Source organism: Cherax quadricarinatus, chromosome 4, assembly GCF_038502225.1.
Source record: "Cherax quadricarinatus isolate ZL_2023a chromosome 4, ASM3850222v1, whole genome shotgun sequence".
Taxonomy (NCBI): Eukaryota; Metazoa; Arthropoda; class Malacostraca; order Decapoda; family Parastacidae; genus Cherax; species Cherax quadricarinatus.
Window position 1 is genome coordinate 29715881 of NC_091295.1, and position 27500 is coordinate 29743380.

Genomic DNA, 27500 nt, shown 5'->3' on the forward strand with positions numbered 1-27500 from the left:
CAACACCTGCTCTTAAGCACCAAACATACATAGTAGGTTTTGTCAGTGTTAAGTGTAAGTTTATTGGCTGTCATCCAAGTCGATATTTTGAGCAGCTCCTGGTTAACAATGGTGTTGAGGGTGGCAAGATTAGGGTGGGAGATGACATAAGTCGTGTCGTCAGCAAAGAGAATGGGTTTCAGGTGTTGGGATATGTTTGGAAGATCATTGATGTAAATGAGGAAGAGCAGGGGTTCAAGGACACTTCCCTGCGGAACTCCAGTATCAAGTGGCCGTATTGATGAGGCTGTGTCTTTAATGGTGACATACTGATACCCATTAGAAAGGTGGGATTTGAAATATGCAAGCGCATGGCCTCTTATACCATAGTGGTCAAGTTTGTGGAGTAGGATGCCGTGGTCAACTGTGTCAAACGCTTTTCTTAGTTCAATAAAAATTCCTAGCGAATATTCCATATGTTCCAATGCTGTGTAAAGCAGATCTAGCATTTTTATAATTGCATCATTAGTGCTTTTATTTTTCCTGAATCCAAATTGGCAAGGGTTGAGTATGTTTTGTGCCGTTATAAATGAATACAGTCTCCTGTGCACGAGTTTCTCGAATATTTTGGATAGCAATGGTAAGTTTGATATTGGCCTATAGTTGTTTACATCTGTAGGGTCACCACCTTTATGTATTGGTGTAACCCTTGCTGTCTTAAGTAGTGTCGGGAAAGTGTTAGTTTCTAGTGACTTTTTTTTTTTTTTCTTCGCCGGTACTCTCCCGGCCCGGGTCTTTTCCAAGTACTGGTGACCCGGCCTTGGCTCCCTATCTGGGGAGTATCTCGAGACCTAAGTACTTGTTAAAAAGTAATGTAATAGCATGCGAAAGGACATGGGCCGCTCGCTTGTACAATAATGGTGGGACGTGAGACAGATTCCCAGAGTTATTTTTAAGTGACTTTATGATTGCGGTGACTTCCGTGGGCTCAGTTGGTACAAGATATAAGGAATTTGAGAAATTCCCATCTAGGTAGTCCCCGGCACGGGCATTGGTACGTGGGATTTTACTGGCGAGATTAGATCCTATGTTTGAGAAGAAGTCGTTTATCTTGTTAGCTGTATCAGTGGGATGCAGTGGTGTTTCATGAGGTTTAGTTAGGACAATATTCTTGTTTTTTTTCAGTTTGCGGGTCCCCAGAATCTGGGAAAGTGTTTTCCAGGTCTTTTTTATATCTCTTCTTGTGTCAGTGAATCTGCTGGAGTAGCACAGTTGTTTGGCTTTCTTTATTACTATGGTGAGAACTGATGAATAGTGTTTAAGAATATCTTTGTGTATTAAGCCCTGTCTACATTGCTTTTCACATTGGTGTTTCTTATAAAGGTAAAAGGGGACAAAAGAGATTGTAAAAATTATAGAGGAATAAGTTTACTGAGTATACCAGGAAAAGTGTATGGAAGGGTTATAAATGAAAGAATTAGAGGTAAGACAGAATGAAGGATTGTGGATGAGCAAGGAGGTTTCAGAGTGGGTAGGGGATGTGCAGATCAAGTGTTTGCATTGAAGCATATATGTGAACAGTATTTAGATAAAGGTAGGGAAGTTTTTATTGCATTTATGGATTTAGAAAAGGCATATGATAGAGTGGATAGGGGAGCAATGTGGCAGATGTTGCAAGTATATATATATGGAATAGGTGATAAGTTACTATATGCTGTAAAGAGTTTTTATGAGGATAGTGAGGCTCAGGTTAGGGTGTGTAGAAGAGAGGGAGACTACTTCCCGGTAAAAGTAGGTCTTAGACAGGGATGTGTAATGTCACCATGGTTGTTTAATATATTTATAGATGGGGATGTAAAAGAAGTAAATGCTAGGGTGTTCGGGAGAGGGGTGGGATTAAATTATGGGGAATCAAATGCAAAATGGGAATTGACACAGTTGCTTTTTTCTGATGATACTGTGCTTATGGGAGATTCTAAAGAAAAAATGCAAAGCTTGGTGGATGAGTTTGGGAGTGTGTGTAAAGGTAGAAAGTTGAAAGTGAACATAGAAAAAAGTAAGGTGATGAGGGTATCAAAGATTTAGATAAAGAAAAATTGGATGTCAAATTGGGAAGGAGGAGTATGGAAGACGTGAATGTTTTCAGATACTTGAGAGTTGACGTGTCGGCGGATGGATTTATGAAGGATGAGGTTAATCATAGAACTGATGAGGAAAAAAAGGTGAGTGGTGCGTTGAGGTATATGTTGAGACAAAAAACGTTATCTATGGAGGTAAAGAAGGGAATGTATGAAAGAATAGTAGTACCAACACTCTTATATGGGTGTGAAGCTTGGGTTGTGAATGCAGCAGCGAGGAGGCGGTTGGAGGCAGTGGGGATGTCCTGTCTAAGGGCAATGTGTGGTGTAAATATTATGCAGAAAATTCGGAGTGTGGAAATTAGGAGAAGGTGTGGAGTTAATAAAAGTATTAGTCAGAGGGCTGAAGAGGGGTTGTTGAGGTGGTTTGTTCATTTAGAGAGAATGGATCAAAGTAGAATGACATGGAGAGCGTATAAATCGGTAGGGAAAGGAAAGCGGGGTAGGGGTCTTCCTCGAAAAGGTTGGAAGGGGTAAGGGAGGTTTCGTGGGCAAGGGGCTTGGACTTCCAGCAGGCGTGCATGAGCGTGTTCGATAGGGGTGAATGGAGACGAATGGTATTTGGGACCTGACGATCTGTTGGAGTGTGAGCAGGGTAATATTTAGTGAAGGGATTCAGGGAAACCGGTTATTTTTATATAGCCAGACTTGAGTCCTGGAAATTGGAAGTACAATATCTGCACTTTAAAGGAAGGGTTTGGGATACTGGAGGTTTGGAGGGACATGTTGTGTATCATTATACGTATATGCTTCTAAACTGTTGTAATCTGAGCACCTCTGCGAAAACAGTGATTATGTGTGAGTGAGGTCAAAGTGTTGAATGATGATAAAAGTACTTTCTTTTTGGGGATTTTCTTTCTTTTTGGGTCACCCTGCCTCGGTGAGAGACGGCCGACTTGTTACACACACACACACACACACACACACACACACACACACACACACACACACACATATATATATATATATATATATATATATATATATATATATATATATATATATATATATATATGTATGTATATATATATATATATATATATATATATATATGTATATATATATATATATATATATATATATATATATATATATGCGTATATATATATATATATATATATATATATATATATATATATATATATATGCGTATATATATATATATATATATATATATATATATATATATATATATATATATATATATATATATATATATATATATATATATGTCGAGCCGAATAGGCAGAACTAGCGATATTGGCTAAAATATCAACGCTCATCTTGCCATATAGGACAAGCAAAAATTTGTGTATGCAATAATTTCGCCAAAATCATTCTGAACCTAACGATAAAAATATATTTCACTGTGCTTGTTTAGTATTAAATTATTGTAAACAAATCTAAAATATATTTAGTTGGGTTAGGCTAAAATAAATTGTTCTTGTTATAATAAGGTTAGGTAAGATTTCTAAGACTCTTTTGGTCCAAATTTATAAATTTTTACATCAACATTAATGAAAAAAATATATCTTTAAACGTATTAGAGAAAATTTTTAGAAAGGATTTAATTTTAAATGAGTTGTTGCTAATTGACCAGTTTTACATATTCGGCACGATATATATATATATATATATATATATATATATATATATATATATATATATATATATATATATATATATATATATATATAATTGTAACCACATTTACAGAAAACACAACATGAATACAATGATACAATGTATTAAAGATCATGAATTTCCTTCAGCTCCTCCGAAGCCGGACGCGAGCCAAGTATGCAGCAAGTATTTCCCCTCTGGATGGCCACGCTGAGGCGCTGGAACATGAAAGTGGCTGCCCTTGTGTCCCTAGTGGTGTCGATGAGTCTGGAACCCAATTCTTTAAGGAAATGTGTGGCATTTTTTCCCAATGATCCCAGAGATCAGTGTTTGTGTAAATTTCGCCTGCTCTCGCGAATTCCTTGCATTGTTAAAATCTCTAGTAAGACTGATGCATGCAGAGGATGAGATGAAAAGCTGTAGGCCTTCTCCCTGAAAGCTGGCTGCCTTGGATCAAAGTCTAGCGCAAGCTGGACTCCAAGGTATTGGTCCAGTGTGGTGAGTTTGGTATAGCACTGCGTACCTTGTTCTAAGGTTCGTAGGTTCGAGTCTCCTTCAGCCAGAGATCAGTGTTTATGTATATATATATATATATATATATATATATATATATATATATATATATATGTTTATATATATATATATATATATATATATCTATATATATATATATATATATATATATATATATATATATATATATATATATATATATATATATATGTCGTGCCGAATAGCCAGAACTTGCTATCTGGCTTAAATAGCAATGCTCATTTTGCCATATAGGACAAGTGAAAATTTGTGTATGCAATAATTTCTCCAAAATCATACTGACCCTAACGAAAAAAGTATATCTGTTTCGTTGTGTTTGTTTAGTATTAAATTATTGTAAACAAATCTAAAATATATTTAGTTGGGTTAGGTTAAAATAAACTGCTCTTGTTATAATAAGGTTAGGTAAGTTTTCTAAGATTCTTTTGGTGCAAAATTATAAATTTTTACATCAACATTAATGAAAAAATATATCTTTAAACGTATAAGAAAAATTTTAGGACTTAATTTTAAATGAGTTGTTGCTAATTGACCAGTTTTACATATTCGGCACGATATATATATATATATATATATATATATATATATATATATATATATATATATATATATATATATATATATATATATATATATATATATATATATAATTGTAACCACATTTACAGAAAACACAACATGAATACAATGATACAATGTATTAAAGATCATGAATTTCCTCCAGCTCCTCCGAAGCCGGGCGAGCCAAGTATGCAGCAAGTATTTCCCCTCTGGATGGCCACGCAGAACATGAAAGTCCCTAGTGGTGTCGATTCTGGAACCCTCTAAGGATGGCATTTTTTCCCACAGAGATCAGTGTTTGTGATTTCGCCTGCTCTCGCGAATTCCTTGCATTGTTAAAATCTCTAGTGACTGATGCACAGAGGATGAGATGAAAAGCTGTAAGTGGCTGCTGCCTTGGATGTGTCCAAGGTATTGGTCCAGTGTAGTTTGGTAGCACTCGTAAATGAGTTCGTAGGTTCGAGTCTCCTTCATCCAGAGATCAATTCGTGCCGAATAGGCAGAACTTGCGATCTTGGCTTAAATAGCAACGCTCATCTTGCCATATAGGACAAGTGAAAATTTGTGTACGCAATAATTTCGCCAAAATCATTCTGAACCCAACGAAAAAAATCTATTTCATTGTGTTTGTTTAGTATTAAATTATTGTAAACAAATCTAAAATATATTTAGTCGGGTTAGGCTAAAATAAATTGCTCTTGTTATAATAAGGTTAGGTAAGTTTTCTAAGTTCCTTTTGGTGCAAAATTATAAATTTTTACATCAACATTAATGAAAAAAATATATCTTTAAACGTATAAGAGAAATTTTTAGAAATGACTTAATTTTTTAATGAATTCTTGCTAATTGACTAGTTTTACATATTCGTAACCACATTTACAGAAAACACAACATGAATACAATGATACAATGTATTAAAGATCATGAATTTCCTCCAGCTCCTCCGAAGCCGGGCGCGAGCCAAGTATGCAGCAAGTATTTCCCCTCTGGATGGCCACGCTGAGGCGCTGGAACATGAAAGTGGCTGCCCTTGTGTCCCTAGTGGTGTCGATGAGTCTGGAACCCAATTCGTGCCGAATAGGCAGAACTTGCGATCTTGGCTTAAATAGCAACGCTCATCTTGCCATATAGGACAAGTGAAAATTTGTGTATGCAATAATTTCGCCAAAATCGTTCTGAACCCAACGAAAAAAATCTGTTTCATTGTGTTTGTTTAGTATTAAATTATTGTAAACAAATCTAAAATATATTTAGTCGGGTTAGGCTAAAATAAATTGCTCTTTTTATAATAAGGTTAGGTAAGTTTTCTAAGTTCCTTTTGGTGCAAAATTATAAATTTTTACATCAACATTAATGAAAAAAATATATCTTTAAACGTATAAGAAAAATTTTTAGAAAGGACTTAATTTTAAATGAGTTCTTGCTAAATGACCAGTTTTACATATTCGGCACGACATATATATATATATATATATATATATATATATATATATATATATATATATATATATATATATATATATATATATATATATATATATATATATATATATATATATATATATATATATGTATAAGCTGGAAACAGTTATTATACAGGGTGGCCAAAAGTAGGCTTACAGTTGTTTCACTATTTGTTCACGTTTTCGATTTAATTTATCCAAACCATTATTCCAAACCAGTATTCCATATCCTTTATTTACGTTTTGGAAATGTTTTTAAACTTAGGTGTAGGAGTTAAGTGCATGCCTACTAAGTGTATACACTTAACCATATATATATATATATATATATATATATATATATATATATATATATATATATATATATTGGCTGGAATATTTCTGCACACTAACAACACCTTTCAAGGCAGGTGAAATTGCTGACCTAGAAAATGTACAGAGAACCTTCACGGCACACGTAACTGCGATAAAACACCTCAATTACTGGGAACGCTTGAAGTTCCTGAACCAGTACTCCCTAGAACGCAGGTGGAAGAGATACATGATTATATACACTTGGAAAACCCTAGAGGGATTAGTACCAAACTTGCACACGAGAATCACTCCCTATGAAAGCAAAAGACTGGGCAGACGATGCAATAACCACCCCAATGAAAAGCAGGGGTGCCACTAGCACGATAAGAGACAACACAACAAGTGTCACGGGCCCAAGACTGTTCAACTGCCTCCCAGCATACATAGGAGGAATTACCAATAGACCCCTGGCTGTCTTCAAACAGGCACGGGACAGGCACCTAAAGTCAGCGCCTGACCAGCCGGGCTGTGGTTTGTACGTCGGGTTGCGTGCGGCCAACAGTAACAGCCTGGTTGATCAGGTAGTGATCCATCATGAGGCCTGGTCACGGACCGGGCCGCGGGGACGTTGACCCCCGAAACAGTATATGGGAAAAGGAAATAGCGGGAGCCCCAATGCAGTTTAACTACATCTGATTCTGTTTAGAATCATTAGGATAATATTGCAGAAAACTTTCTATCCTCCCCTCCGCTTTATAACAATTTCAGGAAATTAGGCTTATTCAGAATTTTAACTATAATTTCCCTTTACATGCTATGCCCTACCCCATCATTTTACACAGGAAAGCAGCACTGGTTACCGTGATATGGTAGCCAGAATAAATATTAGTGAAAATCATTATTATTGCCTGTGTCGAAGCCGCTCATGAAGCAGCTGAAATTCTTAGCCTAAAATACACAAATAACCCGCACATAAAAGACAGAAGCTTACGACGACGTTTCGGTCCGACTTGGACCATTTACAAAGTCACATTTTGTAAATGGTCCAAGTCGGACCGAAACGTCGTCGTAAGCTTCTCTCTTTTATGTGCGGGGTATTTGTGTATCGTTCCAGTCATGGTATTGTGCCTTTTTTTGTTACTTAGCCTAAAACTCCACGGGGATATCCAGCCTAGTTTCGTGCGACATATATTTTCAGTCGGTATTGGACTGGCTTGAGTTCTAGCTCCTGGGCCTCTTGATTTACAGTTCCTGCGCATCATAATGGAGTAAAGTTGTAGCTGCAAAGCTTCTTGAATGTTGACATCAAACTCCTGGGCCTCTCGAGGGTGATGATCTTTAGTCTCTGGTCCTCTTGTTACCACTCCTAGTTCTCTTGAAGGAGCTGAGCTGCAGCTCCTCGGTATACTGATGGTTATAAGTGACAGTTACTAGGCTTGTTGCGTGTGTTGAGGTGCAGAGGGTTGGGTCATGGGATACTGGGAAGGACGTCCATCGTTCAGCGACCGAAACACATCTGCTTTTAATACCGTTTATAGGATACAAGAGCTAAAAATATAATTAACATTGTAGTAGTTTTAAAAACTTCTAAGTGTGTATGGCAGGTGTTTAATGCGCTTTATTTACTATTGATAAAGCAACTGCTCTAAAGCACGAACTTATAATTTTTTCTCACTTTAGGCACAGCGTCACAAACTTCCTTGCCAATGTTTATGGTTATATTTGAACAAATTTTGGGTTTATTGCAAGAGCCAAGAGATTTTAATTGTTGTCAGGGCCTTACAGTGTCGTATTTATGTTCTTCAGTTGTATTACTATTGTGTTTTACTTTTGTTCATCTTACATCTCTGCACTTTATTCATTACTCAGAGAATTTCCTTAAGTAATGCTTCGTCATGCGTAATTATCCTACCCAGATGTTTAGTTGATCTCTGATTTGACTTTGTCTGGTATCTGGCGAGTCATCCAATGTCTGAATGCTTTATAATCTTGATCTCTTGTAATGGTGAAGTATCATCAAATACGGTCGTTAAGATGCTTCAGTTTTTTTCCTAGACTGTCTTTACCTGTTAGAAGTATTATGTTTCACAAGGACCCCAATAAATAAGTCACAGACAGTAGCGGCTCTAGGCAAAACAGGTGAAAGGGGGCGACTGGGGCGCTAACTGGTGGCGAGGCGCGACATAGAAGATTCGGTTCTCGTTTATTCTTAATCAGGCTCCAGTGGATTAGTTCCACTTCTGGGTAAATTATCCCATCTGATGATAATTAGACCTTCTTTGGAGTAAAATCTGAAGCTCCAATTTTGCAAAATCTAGGGTAATCAAAAATTTCTCGGGGATAGTGTAGTTTCTTCATATTTTAGGGTGATCGCCATATTATACTGAAGTAGTAAGTAAAGTCCGGTTTATAAAACCCAGCCAAGTCTCCCGTTATCCATGAAAAACAGGTCACAGAGCTCTACACCAAGCTGTGGGTCGTCCTCAGAGTTCTTCTTACTCCTACAAGTGACAGTGGCTGGAGCAGAGAGGAGCTTTTCTAAGCTCAAGTTCATCAAGACTTACCCTGAGGGACACCATGAAGCAAGACTGTCTCAGTTGTCTTGCTGATATCAATAGATTTCCTATGATAACATTGATGACTTTGCATCAAGAAGACTAGGAGACTCAGGTTTTAATAGGAAAACCACTAGACCAAAACTTTGCTAGCTGACAATCATTTCCCTATATTAAGCCCCACTATGTGAAAAATCTTCATAATTTTTTATTGGTCTTAAGTTTATTGATTTATTTTCCACGCAATATAATTTGGAATTTATTTTCCTGGCAATGTAACTGGAAATCCTTATCCAGAGTTCGACTGCTGTTCACAAATAAAATTATTTATAATTTTTGTTTCTTCCTTGAAGCTCAGAACAATAATGAAGGCAGTGTTTTATGTTTGAAATACAGTGGGTGTTTGTAGTGTTTTATTGGGGCAATAGTTAGGCACCGTGAGGGGAAGAGGGGGGTGTTGTTGACGGAGGAGGAGCACCTCTGCGTGATGTAGACGGAGGAGGAACACCTTTGCATGATGCTGTCAACAGAGGAGCAGCTTTTCATGATGCTGTCAACGAAGGAGCACCTTTGCATGATATTGTTGACAGAAAAGGAGCACATTTGCATGATGCTGTCAACAGAGGAGGGGCACCTTTGCATGATGCTGTCGACGGAGAAGGAGCATCTTTGCATGATGCTATCGACGGAGGAGGAGCACCTTTACATGACACTGTCTACAAAGGAGGAGCACCTTCACATAACGCTGTCGGCCGAGACAGGATGTTCGCATTATCTCTCCCAGGACACCAAAAATACCAGGAATACCATTGGTGACAGTAAATTAATAAGAATTTATATAGACATTACGTACTTAACAATACTTTTGTTTACAGTGTTCTTGAGGGCACACACGTATTATGGGCACATAATATAGCCATTATGAATATTTCCCTTAGGATAAATCAGTAAAGCGAAACACTGGATTTAAGAACATAAGAACATAAGAAAGGAGGAACACTGCAGGAGGCCTGCTGGCCCATACTAGGCAGGTCCTTTACAATTCATCCCACTAACAAAACATTTGCCCTACCCAATTTTCAATGCCACCCAAGAAATAAGCTCTGATGTGCAAGTCCCACTCAAATCCAACCCATCCCACTCATGTACTTATCCAACCTAGATTTGAAACTACCCAAAGTCCCAGCCTCAATAACCCAACTAGGTAGACTGTTCCACTCATCAACTACCCTATTTCCAAACCAATACTTTCCGATGTCCTTTCTAAATCTAAACTTATCTAATTTAAATCCATTACTGCGCGTTCTCTCTTGGAGAGACATTCTCAAGACCTTATTAATATCCCCTTTATTAATACCTATCTTCCACTTATACACTTCGATCAGGTCTCCTCTCATTCTTCGTCTAACAAGTGAATGTAACTTAAGAGTCTTCAATCTTTCTTCATAAGGAAGATTTCTGATGCTATGTATTAATTTAGTCATCCTACGCTGAATGTTTTCTAACGAATTTATGTCCATTTTGTAATACGGAGACCAGAACTGAGCTGCATAATCAAGGTGAGGCCTTACTAATGATGTATAAAGCTGCAGTATGACCTCTGGACTTCTGTTGCTTACACTTCTTGATATAAATCCCAGTAATCTATTTGCCTTATTACGTACGCTTAGGCATTGCTGTCTTGGTTTAAGGTTGCTGCTCACCATAACCCCCAAGTCCTTTTCGTAATCTGTATGGCTAAGTTCTACATCATTTAATTTATAAGTACTAGGGTTATGGGCACTCCCAAGCTTCAGAACCTTGCATTTATCTACATTGAACTGCATCTGCCACTTTTCTGACCAAGAATAGAGTTTGTTTAAATCCTCCTGAAGTTCCCTAACATCTACGTTTGAATCAATTATCCTACCTATCTTTGTGTCATCGGCGAATTTGCTCATATCACTAGTAATTCCCTCATCAAGATCATTGATATATATTATAAATAACAACGGGCCCAAGACTGATCCCTGTGGAACGCCACTTGTTACAGATCCCCACTCGGATTTAACCCCATTTATGGACACTCTCTGCTTCCTGTCAGTGAGCCATGACTCGATCCACGAGAGCACTTTTCCCCCAATGCCATGAGCTGCCACTTTCTTTAACAGTCTATGGTGCGGAACTCTATCAAAAGCCTTACTAAAATCTAGGTAAATAATATCAAATTCTTTATTGTGGTCAACAGCCTCAAAAGCTTTACTGAAGAAAGTTAATAAATTAGTTAGACAAGACCGGCCTCTTGTGAATCCATGCTGAGTATCATTAATCAAGCTATGCTTATCGAGATGGCTTCTTATAATCTCAGCTATAATTGACTCTAGTAATTTGCCTACAATTGAGGTCAGGCTTATTGGGCGGTAATTTGACGGTAACGACTTGTCCCCTGTTTTAAAAATAGGAGTTACATTAGCCATCTTCCACATATCAGACACTACACCTGTTTGAAGAGATAAATTAAAAATATTAGTTAATGGTTCACAGAGTTCCATTTTGCATTCCTTAAGAACCCTTGAAAAAACCTCATCAGGACCCGGCGACTTATTTTGCTTCAGTCTGTCTATCTGCCTCACAACCATCTCACTAGTGACTGTGATGTTACATAATTTATCTTCTTCTAGCCCACTGTAAAAATTAATTACTGGAATATTGTTAGTGTCTTCCTGTGTAAAAACTGAGAGAAAATAATTATTTAAAATCAAGCACATTTCATTCTCATTGTCAGTAAGGTGCCCATAGTTATTTTTAAGGGGACCTATCTTATCTCTAACTTTTGTTCTATAGACCTGGAAAAAACTTTTTGGGTTAGTTTTAGAATCCCTAGAACCATGTTGAGTTATCCAGGGTTAAATATACATATTATTCGTGTGTTCATAATATCTGTGTTCCTTCAAAACCACTATAGAATTTAAACTCAAATGGATTTTAGGAAAGGTCTTTAGATTCTTCCTAGAAGATATTTCACTTACTTCTCCGTGGCTAAGTGACTCCATATATTGCACCAGCGGTGCACCCCAAATATATATATATATATATATATATATATATATATATATATATATATATATATATATATATATATATATATATTATTATCACACTGGCCGATTCCCACCAAGGCAGGGTGGCCCGAAAAAGAAAAACTTTCACCATCATTCACTCCATCACTGTCTTGCCAGAAGGGTGCTTTACACTACAGTTTTTAAACTGCAACATTAACACCCCTCCTTCAGAGTGCAGGCACTGTACTTCCCATCTCCAGGACTCAAGTCCGGCCTGCCGGTTTCCCTGAACCCCTTCATAAATGTTACTTTGCTCACACTCCAACAGCACGTCAAGTATTAAAAACCATTTGTCTCCATTCACTCCTATCAAACACGCTCACGCATGCCTGCTGGAAGTCCAAGCCCCTTGCACACAAAACCTCCTTTACCCCCTCCCTCCAACCTTTCCTAGGCCGACCCCTACCCCGCCTTCCTTCCACTACAGACTGATACACTCTTGAAGTTATTCTGTTTCGCTCCATTCTCTCCACATGTCCGAACCACCTCAACAACCCTTCCTCAGCCCTCTGGACAACAGTTTTGGTAATCCCGCACCTCCTCCTAACTTCCAAATTACGAATTCTCTGCATTATATTCACACCACACATTGCTCTCAGACATGACATCTCCACTGCCTCCAGCCTTCTCGCTGCAACATTCATCACCCATGCTTCACACCCATATAAGAGCGTTGGTAAAACTATACTCTCATACATTCCCCTCTTTGCCTCCAAGGACAAAGTTCTTTGTCTCCACAGACTCCTAAGTGCACCACTCACCCTTTTCCCCTCATCAATTCTATGATTCACCTCATCTTTCATAGACCCATCCGCTGACACGTCCACTCCCAAATATCTGAATACATTCACCTCCTCCATACTCTCTCCCTCCAATCTGATATCCAATCTTTCATCACCTAATCTTTTTGTTATCCTCATAACCTTACTCTTTCCTCTATTCACTTTCAATTTTCTTCTTTTGCACACCCTACCAAATTCATCCACCAATCTCTGCAACTTCTCTTCAGAATCTCCCAAGAGCACAGTGTCATCAGCAAAGAGCAACTGTGACAACTCCCACTTTATGTGTGATTCTTTATATTTTAACTCCACGCCTCTTGCCAAGACACTCGCATTTACTTCTCTTACAACCCCATCTATAAATATATTAAACAACCACGGTGACATCACACATCCTTGTCTAAGGCCTACTTTTACTGGGAAATAATTTCCCTCTTTCCTACATACTCTAACTTGAGCCTCACTATCCTCGTAAAAACTCTTCACTGCTTTCAGTAACCTACCTCCTACACCATACACCTGCAACATCTGCCACATTGCCCCCCTATCCACCCTGTCATACGCCTTTTCCAAATCCATAAATGCCACAAAGACCTCTTTAGCCTTATCTAAATACTGTTCACTTATATGTTTCACTGTAAACACCTGGTCCACACACCCCCTACCTTTCCTAAAGCCTTCTTGTTCATCTGCTATCCTATTCTCCGTCTTATTCTTAATTCTTTCAATAATAACTCTACCATACACTTTGCCAGGTATACTCAACAGACTTATCCCCCTATAATTTTTGCACTCTCTTTTATCCCCTTTGCCTTTATACAAAGGAACTATGCATGCTCTCTGCCAGTCCCTAGGTACCTTACCCTCTTCCATACATTTATTAAATAATTGCACCAACCACTCCAAAACTATATCCCCACCTGCTTTTAACATTTCTATCTTTATCCCATCAATCCCGGCTGCCTTACCCCCTTTCATTTTACCTACTGCCTCACGAACTTCCCCCACACTCACAACTGGCTCTTCCTCACTCCTACAAGATGTTGTTCCTCCTTGCCCTATACACGAAATCACAGCTTCCCTATCTTCATCAACATTTAACAATTCCTCAAAATATTCCCTCCATCTTCCCAATACCTCTAACTCTCCATTTAATAACTCTACTCTCCTATTTTTAACTGACAAATCCATTTGTTCTCTAGGCTTTCTTTACTTGTTAATCTCACTCCAAAACTTTTTCTTATTTTCAACAAATTTGTTGATAACATCTCACCCACTCTCTCATTTGCTCTCTTTTTACATTGCTTCACCACTCTCTTAACCTCTCTCTTTTTCTCCATATACTCTTCCCTCCTTGCATCACTTCTACTTTGTAAAAACTTCTCATATGCTAACTTTTTCTCCCTTACTACTCTCTTCACATCATCATTCCACCAATCGCTCCTCTTCCCTCCCGCACCCACTTTCCTGTAACCACAAACTTCTGCTGAACACTCCAACACTACATTTTTAAACCTACCCCATACCTCTTCGACCCCATTGCCTATGCTCTCATTAGCCCATCTATCCTCCAATAGCTGTTTATATCTTACCCTAACTGCCTCCTCTTTTAGTTTATAAACCTTCACCTCTCTCTTCCCTGATGCTTCTATTCTCCTTGTATCCCATCTACCTTTTACTCTCAGTGTAGCTACAACTAGAAAGTGATCTGATATATCTGTGGCCCCTCTATGAACATGTACATCCTGAAGTCTACTCAACAGTCTTTTATCTACCAATACATAATCCAACAAACTACTGTCATTTCGCCCTACATCATATCATGTATACTTATTTATCCTCTTTTTCTTAAAATATGTATTACCTATAACTAAACCCCTTTCTATACAAAGTTCAATCAAAGGGCTCCCATTATCATTTACACCTGGCACCCCAAACTTACCTACCACACCCTCTCTAAAAGTTTCTCCTACTTTAGCATTCAGGTCCCCTACCACAATTACTCCCTCACACACACATATATATATATATATATATATATATATATATATATATATATATATATATATATATATATATATATATATATATATAAATATGTGTGTGTGTGTGTGTGTGTGTGTGTGTGTCGTGCCGAATATGTAAAACTGGTCAATTACCAAGAACTCATTTAAAATTAAGTTCTTTCTAAAATTTTCTCTTATACTTTTAAAGATATATTTTTTCCATTAATGTTAATGTAAAAATTTATAATTTTGCACCAAAAGAACCTTAGAAAACTTACCTAACCTTATTATAACAAGAACAATTTATTTTAGCCTAACTCAACTAAATATATTTTAGATTTGTTTACAGTAACTTAATACTAAACAAACACAGTGAAATATATATTTTTCGTTAGATTTAGAATGATTTTGGCGAAATTATTGCATAAACAAATTTTCACTTGTCCTATATGGCAAGATGAGCGTTGCTATTTAAGCCAAGACCGCAAGTTCTGCCTATTCGGCACGACATATATATATATATATATATATATATATATATATATATATATGTCGTGCCGAATATGTAAAACTGGTCAATTAGCAAGAACTCCTTTAAAATTAAGTCCTTTCTAAAATTTTCTCTTATAAGTTTAAAGATATATTTTTTTGATTAATGTTAATGTACAAATTTTTAATTATGCACCAAAAGGAACTTAGAAAACTTACCTAACCTTATTATAACAAGAACAATTTATTTTAGCCTAACCCAACTTAGTATATTTTATATTTGTTTACAATAATTTAATACTAAACAAACACAATGAAATATATTTTTTTAGTTTGATTCTGAATGATTTTGGCGAAATTATTGTATACACAAATTTTCGCTAGTCCTATATGGCAAGATGAGCGTTGCTATTTAAGCCAAGATAGCAAGTTCTGCCTATTCGGCACGACATATATATATATATATATATATATATATATATATATATATATATATATATATATATATATATATTAGGTAGTAGGTTGGTAGACAGCAACCACCCAGGGAAGTACTACCGTCCTGCCAGATGACTGTGAAACAAAAACCTGTAACTGTTTTGCATGATGGTAGGATTGCTGGTTTCTTTTTCTGTCTCATAAACACGCTAAGATAACAGGGATATCTTGCTACTCCTACTTACACTTTGGTCACACTTCACAGACACGCACATGCATATATATATATACATACATCTAGGTTTTTCTCCTTTTTCTAAATAGCTCTTGTTCTTTTTTATTTCTTCTATTGTCCATGAGGAAGTGGAAAAGAATCTTTCCTCCGTAAGCCATGCGTGTCGTATGAGGCGACTAAAATGCCGGGAGCAATGGGCTAGTAACCCCTTCTCCTGTATACAATTACTAAAAAAGAGAAGAAGAAAAACTTTATAAAACTGGGTTGCTTAAATGTGCGTGGATGTAGTGCGGATGACAAGAAACAGATGATTGCTGATGTTATGAATGAAAAGAAGTTGGATGTCCTGGCCCTAAGCGAAACAAAGCTGAAGGGGGTAGGAGAGTTTCAGTGGGGGGAAATAAATGGGATTAAATCTGGAGTATCTGAGAGAGTTAGAGCAAAGGAAGGGGTAGCAGTAATGTTAAATGATCAGTTATGGAAGGAGAAAAGAGAATATGAATGTGTAAATTCAAGAATTATGTGGATTAAAGTAAAGGTTGGATGCGAGAAGTGGGTCATAATAAGCGTGTATGCACCTGGAGAAGAGAGGAATGCAGAGGAGAGAGAGAGATTTTGGGAGATGTTAAGTGAATGTATAGGAGCCTTTGAACCAAGTGAGAGAGTAATTGTGGTAGGGGACTTGAATGCTAAAGTAGGAGAAACTTTTAGAGAGGGTGTGGTAGGTAAGTTTGGGGTGCCAGGTGTAAATGATAATGGGAGCCCTTTGATTGAACTTTGTATAGAAAGGGGTTTAGTTATAGGTAATACATATTTTAAGAAAAAGAGGATAAATAAGTATACACGATATGATGTAGGGCGAAATGACAGTAGTTTGTTGGATTATGTATTGGTAGATAAAAGACTGTTGAGTAGACTTCAGGATGTACATGTTTATAGAGGGGCCACAGATATATCAGATCACTTTCTAGTTGTAGCTACACTGAGAGTAAAAGGTAGATGGGATACAAGGAGAATAGAAGCATCAGGGAAGAGAGAGGTGAAGGTTTATAAACTAAAAGAGGAGGCAGTTAGGGTAAGATATAAACAGCTATTGGAGGATAGATGGGCTAATGAGAGCATAGGCAATGGGGTCGAAGAGGTATGGGGTAGGTTTAAAAATGTAGTGTTAGAGTGTTCAGCAGAAGTTTGTGGTTACAGGAAAGTGGGTGCAGGAGGGAAGAGGAGCGATTGGTGGAATGATGATGTAAAGAGAGTAGTAAGGGAGAAAAAGTTAGCATATGAGAAGTTTTTACAAAGTAGAAGTGATGCAAGGAGGGAAGAGTATATGGAGAAAAAGAGAGAAGTTAAGAGAGTGGTGAAGCAATGTAAAAAGAGAGCAAATGAGAGAGTGGGTGAGATGTTATCAACAAATTTTGTTGAAAATAAGAAAAAGTTTTGGAGTGAGATTAACAAGTTAAGAAAGCCTAGAGAACAAATGGATTTGTCAGTTAAAAATAGGAGAGGAGAGTTATTAAATGGAGAGTTAGAGGTATTGGGAAGATGGAAGGAATATTTTGAGGAATTGTTAAATGTTGATGAAGATAGGGAAGCTGTGATTTCGTGTATAGGGCAAGGAGGAATAACATCTTGTAGGAGTGAGGAAGAGCCAGTTGTGAGTGTGGGGGAAGTTCGTGAGGCAGTAGGTAAAATGAAAGGGGGTAAGGCAGCCGGGATTGATGGGATAAAGATAGAAATGTTAAAAGCAGGTGGGGATATAGTTTTGGAGTGGTTGGTGCAATTATTTAATAAATGTATGGAAGAGGGTAAGGTACCTAGGGATTGGCAGAGAGCATGCATAGTTCCTTTGTATAAAGGCAAAGGGGATAAAAGAGAGTGCAAAAATTATAGGGGGATAAGTCTGTTGAGTGTACCTGGTAAAGTGTATGGTAGAGTTATAATTGAAAGAATTAAGAGTAAGACGGAGAATAGGATAGCAGATGAACAAGGAGGCTTTAGGAAAGGTAGGGGGTGTATGGACCAGGTGTTTACAGTGAAACATATAAGTGAACAGTATTTAGATAAGGCTAAAGAGGTCTTTGTGGCATTTATGGATTTGGAAAAGGCGTATGACAGGGTGGATAGGGGGGCAATGTGGCAGATGTTGCAAGTGTATGGTGTAGGAGGTAGGTTACTGAAAGCAGTGAAGAGTTTTTACGAGGATAGTGAGGCTCAAGTTAGAGTATGTAGGAAAGAGGGAAATTTTTTCCCAGTAAAAGTAGGCCTTAGACAAGGATGTGTGATGTCACCGTGGTTGTTTAATATATTTATAGATGGGGTTGTAAGAGAAGTAAATGCGAGTGTCTTGGCAAGAGGCGTGGAGTTAAAAGATAAAGAATCACACACAAAGTGGGAGTTGTCACAGCTGCTCTTTGCTGATGACACTGTGCTCTTGGGAGATTCTGAAGAGAAGTTGCAGAGATTGGTGGATGAATTTGGTAGGGTGTGCAAAAGAAGAAAATTAAAGGTGAATACAGGAAAGAGTAAGGTTATGAGGATAACAAAAAGATTAGGTGATGAAAGATTGAATATCAGATTGGAGGGAGAGAGTATGGAGGAGGTGAACGTATTCAGATATTTGGGAGTGGACGTGTCAGCGGATGGGTCTATGAAAGATGAGGTGAATCATAGAATTGATGAGGGAAAAAGAGTGAGTGGTGCACTTAGGAGTCTGTGGAGACAAAGAACTTTGTCCTTGGAGGCAAAGAGGGGAATGTATGAGAGTATAGTTTTACCAACGCTCTTATATGGGTGTGAAGCGTGGGTGATGAATGTTGCAGCGAGGAGAAGGCTGGAGGCAGTGGAGATGTCATGTCTGAGGGCAATGTGTGGTGTGAATATAATGCAGAGAATTCGTAGTTTGGAAGTTAGGAGGAGGTGCGGGATTACCAAAACTGTTGTCCAGAGGGCTGAGGAAGGGTTGTTGAGGTGGTTCGGACATGTAGAGAGAATGGAGCGAAACAGAATGACTTCAAGAGTGTATCAGTCTGTAGTGGAAGGAAGGCGGGGTAGGGGTCGGCCTAGGAAGGGTTGGAGGGAGGGGGTAAAGGAGGTTTTGTGTGCGAGGGGCTTGGACTTCCAGCAGGCATGCGTGAGCGTGTTTGATAGGAGTGAATGGAGACAAATGGTTTTTAATACTTGACGTGCTGTTGGAGTGTGAGCAAAGTAACATTTATGAAGGGATTCAGGGAAACCGGCAGGCCGGACTTGAGTCCTGGAGATGGGAAGTACAGTGCCTGCACTCTGAAGGAGGGGTGTTAATGTTGCAGTTTAAAAACTGTAGTGTAAAGCACCCTTCTGGCAAGACAGTGATGGAGTGAATGATGGTGAAAGTTTTTCTTTTTCGGGCCACCCTGCCTTGGTGGGAATCGGCCGGTGTGATAATAAAAAAATAAAAATATATATAAATATATATATATAAATATACATATATATATATATATATATATATATATATATATATATATATAATATATATATATATATATATATATATATTCAACAAGTTGGCCGTCTCCCACCGAGGCAGGGTGACCCAAAAAAAAAGAAAATCCCCAAAAAGAAAATGCTTTCATCATCATTCAACACTTTCACCTCACTCACACATTATCACTGTTTTTGCAGAGGTGCTCAGAACACAACAGTTTAGAAGCATATACGTATAAAGATACACAACATATCCCTCCAAACCTCCAATATCCCAAACCCCTCCTTTAAAGTGCAGACATTGTACTTCCCATTTCCAGGACTCAAGTCTGGCTATATAAAAATAACCGGTTTCCCTGAATCCCTTCACTAAATATTACCCTGCTCACACTCCAACAGATTGTCAGGTCCCAAGTACCATTCGTCTCCATTCACTCCTATCTAACATGCTCACGCACGCTTGCTGGAAGTCCAAGCACCTCGCTCACAAAAACCTCCTTTACCCCCTCTCTCCAACCCTTTCGAGGACGACCCCTACCTCGCCTTCCTTCCCCTATAGATTTATATGCTTTCCATATCATTCTATTTTGATCCCTTCTTTCTAAATGGCCAAACCACCTCAACAACCCCTCTTCAGCCCTCTGACTAATACTTTTATTAACTCCACACCTCCTAATTTCCACACTCCGAATTCTCTGCACAATATTTACACCACACATTGCCCTTAGATAGAACATCTCCACTGCCTCCAACCGCCTCCTCGCTGCTGCATTCACAACCCAAGCTTCACACCCATATAAGAGTGTTGGTACCACTATACTTTCATACATTCCCTTCTTTACCTCCATATATATATGTCGTGCCGAATAGGCAGAACTTGCCATCTTGGCTTAAATAGCAACGCTCATCTTGCTATATAGGAGAAGCGAAAATTTGTGTATGCAATAATTTCGCCAAAATCATTCTGAGCCTAACGAAAAAAATATATTTCACTGTGTTTGTTTAGTATTAAATTACTGTAAACAAATCTAAAATATATTTAGTTGGGTTAGGCTAAAATAAATTGTTCTTGTTATAATAAGGTTAGGTAAGTTTTCTAAGATTCTTTTGGAGCAAAATTAAAAATTTGTACATTAACATTAATGAAAAAAATATATCTTTAAACGTATAAGAGAAAATTTCAGAAAGGACATAATTTTAAAGGAGTTCTTGCTAATTGACCAGTTTTACATATTCGGCACGACATATATATACATATATATATATATATATATATATATATATATATATATATATATATATATCTATATCTATATATATATATATATATATATATATATATATATATATATATATATATACATATATATATATATATATACATATATATATATATATATATATATATATATATATATATATATATATATATATATATATATACATCACTCGTAAGTAATTTGTAGAATCCTATAGTCACTGATTCTCTCAAGAGAGAACACACGACTGACATTTTCTTTGATAAGTAAGTTAACAACGTTTCATTATAAAGTTGTAAAACATCATTGAACTGATTAGCGAAAAATATAAGCAAACAAACAAACAAATTTTGTTTTCAAAATGTACATAATTAATTACAAAATTAATTAATATGTATCTCATGCATTTTCAAAACCTGCTGGTTAATGATAGCTTTTATGGTAGACGAAAAGTAGACCTTAAAACTTGGTGACGCCGTAGAGTTGAAGATGGATTAATTGATGCTAACTTGAGTGTAATTGTCTGAAGATAATTACTTGTAAGGATTATTTGAAGTAGGAAAACACTAAATATTACAGCAACAATGTTACCGTCACGAGAAAATAATACGAAGCGGTAATGACAAATATAAAATAATAATAATAATAATAATAATAATAATAATAATAATAATAATAATAATAATAATAATAATATTAATAATAATAATAATAATAATAATAATAATAATAATAATAATAATAATAATAATAAAGATTGTGGATAGGTAATGAGGAAGCTGTGAGGAAAACTGTGAGGCAGGCTGTGAGGCAGGCTGTTACTCAGGCTGTGACTCAGGCTGTAAGGAAGGCTGCTGGAGGTGACCACAGGCGCTACGCACCTGGGATGATCTATCGATCACCAGCCTCACTTAAAATTCAAAAAATGATGAGATAAGAAGTTGCGTTGCCATGGTTACTCACCTCATGTTGGGACGCCCGCAAACTATGGAACAGATATTATTGAGCAGAGAGAGAGAGAGAGAGAGAGAGAGAGAGAGAGACGGACAAAGTCTCAGAGGAAGGGACACTCACAGAGATACAGATATGGACACTGGGGGAACACAGACGAAGGGACTGACAGGGAGAAACACAGAAAGAGGAACACGTCAAGATGAAGAGACTAGAGAAAAACATAGGAGCCAGACTCGAGTCTCCAAGAATAAGAAGGGAAGCTGAAAGACGGTTTGAAAATAATACCGCAACAAAAGCCGAAATTGAACCGAAGTTACTAAATAGCCACACGAGAAAAAAAGACGACTGTGTATGATAAAGTGAATGAGGAAGAAGCAAAAGACGCTGACTGTTAATGACAAAGAAGTACGGGAAGTACTTAACAAAGTATTCAAAAAATTCTTCATGTAAGTGGGGAACTATCGGAAGGTACGGTAGTCAGAATAGAGCAACTGGTACTGGAGAGTGTCAACACAATAAAATAAGAACTGATGAGACTACTGCATGAATTGTATGTAACAAGCAATGGGACAAGACAATATATTTCCATGGTAGTGAGAGAAATATCACAACAACTGTGTGATGCAATAATAAAAGTATTCAACCAGTCTAATTACGACAGGTGCAAGAAAATTGGAAAAAAAAGGAGGAGAAATAAGATACCATGATTTACAGTCAGCATCTGTACCAAATATACTGTCAAAAATTCTGGACACACTTGGAGGGAAGATTCTTTACAGAAAGCCAGCATGGATTTAAAGATAGAAAGTCCCATGTTGCGAATTTGTTGGAGTTCTATGACAGAGTCACAAAGATAAAACCAGAAAGACAGAGTTAGGTAGATTACATTTTCTTGGGCTGAAGAAAATGAGAAGAATATAAACATTAGAGAACAGTGATATACTCCAGAGACCTCAATAGACTGCAGACATGGTCAAACAGTGACTTCTGCCGGATACAGAGTATCCAGCAGACAGGATACTAAGTACACCATGGGTGGAGAGAAGCTGCAAATATCAGAGAGTGAAAAGGTCGTGGGGGGTAAATATAACACCTAGCATATCGCCAGAAATACCTATGAACCGTATAATGGCAGTAGCATATACGTGATTAGCAAACCGTGGTCAAACATGAAGAAACTCGAAAAGGTCTAAAGGTTTGCAACCAGGTAATACCAGAATAAAGGAATACACTATGAGAAGAGGTTGAAGGAACTGAATCAGACGACTTTAGAGGAGAGATGGACAAGGAAGGATATGATTACTACGTACAAACCTTAAAGAAGAACTGAGAGGGCAGATAGGGATAGACTGTTTGAATTAAGAGGACAAGGATCAAGAGAACACAGGTGGAAGCTGAAGACAAATGAGCCAGAAGGATGCAAGGAAGCATTTCTTTAATCTCAAGGTAGCTGAGAGATGGAACGACTTGGATGAGGCGATGGTGATGGCAAATTAAATAAGCACTTTCTGAAGAAGATATGATGATAAGGCAAAAGAGGCTCGAAATCTATGACGCTAATGAAAGTAGTCTGGGAGGAGGGATCGGTGAGTCTCGAACCCCACAAATACCATTCAGTGAGTATAGGGAAAGATAAAGGAATGTGTACAAAGAAACACACAGGAAGACACATAGGGAAGGACACAAACGGAGGGACATACAGGGAAGGATACACAGGATCACACAAGGAAGGACACACAGGAACACACAGGGAAGGTCACACAGAGAGGGACACACACGGAGGGAGACACATAGGAAGGAACACACAGGGAGGAACACACAGGGAGGAACACACAGGGAGGAACACACAGGGAGGAACACACAGGGAGGGATACACAGGGAGGAACACACAGGGAGGGACACAGAGGGAGGAACAAACAGGGAGGAACACACAGGGAGGGACACGCAGGAAGGAAGGGCGACTGCTTCTTGTGAGTTCAAGTCAGGTCCTCCATAATGAGAGCATTAATTGTTGCTTTTATTGTATTAGGAACTGTGATCTTACCTCACGCAGCCTTATACTGCCACCACCACCACCACCACCACCACCACCACCACCACCACCACCACCACCACCAACTGCGACTTCACCTCATCCAGCCTTACACTGCCACCACCACCACCACCACCAACTGCGACCTCACCTCACCCAGTCTTACACTGCCACCACCACCATCACCACCACCACCACCACCAACTGCGACCTCACCTCACCCAGCCTTACACTGCCACCAAAACCACCACCAGCTGTGACCTCACCTCACCCAGCCTTACATTGCCACCACCACCACTAGCTGTGACCTGACCACATCCAGCCTTGCAATGCCACCACCAGCTGTGACCTGACCACGCCCAGCCTTACACTGCCACCACCACCAGCTGTGACCTGACCACACCCAGCCTTACACTGCCACCACCATCACCACCAACTGCGACCTCACCACATCCAGCCTTGCAATGCCACCACCACCACCAGCTATGACCTGACCACACCCAGCCTTACACTGCTGCCACCACCACCACCACCACCAGCTGTGACCTGACCACACCCAGCCTCACACTGCCACCACCACAGCTGTGACCTAACCACACTCAGCCTTGCACTGCCACCACCACCACCAACTGTGACCTGACTACACTCAGCCTTGCACTGCCACCACCACCAGCTGTGACCTGACCACATTCAGCCTTGCACTGCCACCACCACCAGCTGTGACCTGACCACACCCAGCCTTACACTGCCACTACCACCAGCTGTGACCTAACCACACTCAGCCTTACACTGCCACCACCACCAGCTGTGACCTGACCACACCCAGCCTTACACTGCCACCACCACCAGCTGTGACCTGACTACACCCAGCCTTGCACTGCCACCACCACCAGCTGTGACCTGACCACACTCAGCCTTGCACTGCCACCACCACCAGCTGTTACCCGACGACACTCAGCCTTGCATTGCCACCACCACCAGCTGTGACCTGACCACAGTCAGCCTTGCACTGCCACCACCACCAGCTGTGACCTAATCACACTCAGCCTTGCACTGCCACCACCAACAGCTGTGACCTGACCACACCCAGCCTTACACTGCCGCCACCACCACCACCAGCTGTGAGCTGACTACACCCAGCCTTGCACTGCCACCACCAGCTGTGACCTGACCACACTCAGCCTTGCACTGCCACCAGCTGTGACCTGACCACACCCAGCCTTACACTGCCACCACCACCAGCTGTGACCTGACCACACTCAGTCTTACACTGCCACCACCACCAGCTGTGACCTGACCACTCTCAGCCTTGCACTGCCACCACCACCAGCTGTGACCTGACCACACTCAGCCTTGCACTGCCACCACCACCAGCTGTGACCTGACCACACCCAGCCTTACACTGCCACCACCACCGGCTGTGACCTGACTACACTCAGCCTTGCAATGCCACCACCACCAGCTGTGACCTGACCACACTCAGCCTTGCACTGCCACCACCACCAGCTGTTACCTGACCACACTCAGCCTTGCACTGCCAACACCACCAGCTGTGACCTGACCACACCCAGCCTTACACTGCCACCACCACCAGCTGTGACCTGACCACACCCAGCCTTACACTGCCGCCACAACCACCAGCTGTGACCTGACCACACTCAGTCTTGCACTGCCACCACCACCAGCTGTGACTTGACAACACCCAGCCTTACACTGCCACCACCACCAGCTGTGACCTGACCACACCCAGCCTTATACTGCCACTACCAGCTGTCATCTGGCAAACTTTCACCAGGTAAAGGCTGATCAGATTTGAAAATTGTAAGCTGATCGGAAAACGTGTGTTGGTTCTGGAACAAAAATTTTATGGTTCACTAAGCTGGTGAACAATATTCAAGTCCTAACAACGTGAAAGTTTTCAATATATTTCATTGTTCTTTTTTGCAGTTCTATTCTGCTTAAAATACTCTACAAATCTCTAAGAAAACAATTTGTTTAAAAAAAATGTATAGAATTTGTAAATTTAGCTCAAGTCTGAGGCGGAGTGAAGAATAATTTCGCAGGATAAATAATTATAGTAACCGTACAAAACATATCGAGGTGTTTCATCAATCGAGCTGTTGTGCGAAATGTTCAAGGTACTTTGAATAACCGGTTAAGATACACCAACGCCGACCAGAAGAAATATTCTCAAGTTATCGCACGGATTTCAACGATTCCAAGTTATATAAGAAATAATAGTGCATTAACAAATTTATGTGTACACAACGTCAACATACTGGGTACGATCCTGGAAGTAAGACGCAGCAGTTGTTAAATATTGAAAGCCGTTCAGAAGAGACTTACTCAAACATATTTAATGTCATTTTAGGAGAATCAATATTTTACACTATTGTACACATACAAATGGCCGTTGCACATCTGCCAATTGTATTAAATACACACTTTAACTTCAGTCTCCACCGTCGTAGAAGTAATGACACTTTTCTGAACGTTTATAGCAACGCCACAGAGAGTTTTGCAAGTTATTGTGTCAGTGATGTACATTTATTGTGTATTACATTTAGTGTAAACATAGGACAGCCGAGAGAGTTAGTATTTTTGAGTAGCACCCAGCCAGTGGACACCCATACAGCCAGTGGACACCCATATAGCCAGTGGACACCCATACAGCCAGTGGACACCCAGACAGCCAGTGGACACCCAGGCTTGGTGAAGACAATATGTGCTGCTAGATTACTAATATTGCTCTTCCAGTAAAGACAGAATCAGGTGCCATGAAGCGTTATTCTGGTATAAACCTTGGTCATAGATACCCACAAAATGGTTTAGAAAGACACGTGAGCAAACACTAGGACATTCTGTTAGAAAAGGTTTCGGTCCTGGGACCTCGATCAAGGTTTAAAGATCGAAACGTTTCCTAATAAATATGTCCTAGTGTTTGGGTAGACCTTTTTAAACCAAGCATTATTCAACATCTGTCGCTCAAGACAACCCACGAAACACCTGCACCACAACTGGAGTCGTCCCAGGATGCTGGGAACGGGTCCCACCACTTTGATCATAATATCTTTATTTCTACAAGTACATGTACAAGGTATACACACCGTATAGAAAGCCCTTTGTTATGTAGAGCATTTCGGGCAAATTAGGTCAATTTTGTCCCGGGATGCGACCCACGCCGGTCGACTAACACCCAGGTACCCATTTTACTGATGGGTGAATATGGACAACTGTGTAAGGAAACACGCCCAATGTTTCCACCCTTGTCGGGAAGCGAACCCGGAACCTCATCGTGTGAAGCGAGAGCATTTGCCACCAGGCCACGGGCCACCGTTAATGAGGGAGAGGGGGAGAGAGGGGGAGAGTGGGAGAGGGAGGGAGCGGGAGGGAGAGGGAGGGAGGAGGGAGAGTGGGAGAAGGAGGGGAGAGGGAGGGAGAGGGGGAGAAGGAGAGAGAGGGGGAGAGGGAGGGAGAGGGGGAGAGGAAGGGAGAGGGGAGAGGGAGGGAGGGTGGGGGAGAGGGAGGGAGGGGGAGAGGGAGGGAGAGGGGGAGAGGGAGAGAGAGGGAGGGA